This window comes from Sorex fumeus, unplaced genomic scaffold, assembly GCF_029834395.1.
Source record: "Sorex fumeus unplaced genomic scaffold, SorFum_2.1 ptg000044l, whole genome shotgun sequence".
Taxonomy (NCBI): Eukaryota; Metazoa; Chordata; class Mammalia; order Eulipotyphla; family Soricidae; genus Sorex; species Sorex fumeus.
The window spans coordinates 70,514,661-70,515,751 of NW_026606101.1; positions in this window are offsets into that span (position 1 = coordinate 70,514,661).

Here is a 1,091-nt window from a genome sequence, read left to right on the forward strand (position 1 = left end):
GTGCTCGGGGAACCACATGGGAACCTGGGAATCGAACCCAGGTCAGCTGCATAAAAGGCAAACACCCTCCCCGCTGTGCTATGGCTCCAGTCCCCCCCCACCCCGTCTCCCCTTTCTTAATCTGGGTGCAGCTGTAGTGGGGACAGATGGGCACATCCTGCTGTGGGATTCCATCCCCCACCCCCAGGAACTGGGCACAGAGAGCTGGTACCGAGATGAAGGAGTTCGCGTTGCACGCAGCCGACCCAGTTTCAATCCCTGGCACCCCTTGTAATCCGGAGCTCCGCCAGGATGAGCCCGAGCACCTTGGGGGCACAATGAAACAGCCGCCTTCTTAGAGCCTGAGCGACAGGACAGTGGGGAGGGCGCTGGCCCTGCACACAGCTGAACGGGGTTTGATCCCTGGCACCCCACTGGGTCCCCTGAGCCCTTCCAGGGTGATCCCTGAGCAAAAGCAAGCCCTGAGCAGCACTTGATGTGGCCTAGAAACTGTAGCACTGCAGCACTGTCCTCCGCTGTTCATCGATTTGCTCCAGCGGGCAACAGTAACATCTCCATTGTGAGATGGTTGTTACTGTTTCCAGCATATCGAATTCCCACGGGGAGCTTGTCGGGCTCTGCTGTGCTGGCGGGATACTCTCGGAAGCTTGCCGAGAGGGATGGAGGGATGGAACCCAGGTTGGCCGCGTCAAGGCCAACGCCCTACCTGCTGTGCTATGGCTCCAGCCCCAACAAGCAATCAAAACCTTCCTCTTTAACCTTGGGGTCCCTCCGGGACAAGCCGGGGGTAGGTCCCAGCCTGTGCCTGGCCTGGGGGAGCCAGTGGCCCTCTAGGGTCCTCTGCACCCCCAGGGTGGCCTCAAGCCCCAAACCGCACCTGACAATGCTCCTTCCTCTGAGCTGTGAGTCGAGGGGTGCAGGGAGGGGCCCGGGAGCTCAGTTAGCAGCTGGCGGCTATAGATAGGCCGCAAAGCTTCTTACCCCGGAGGGCACCGCGCGCCCCTGCGCGCGCCTGGCAGTCCCAGGCGGGGGATCCCCGGCGCACCCCCAGACCCCCGGCCGGCCGGGCTGTCCCCGCGCAGGGTGCAGCC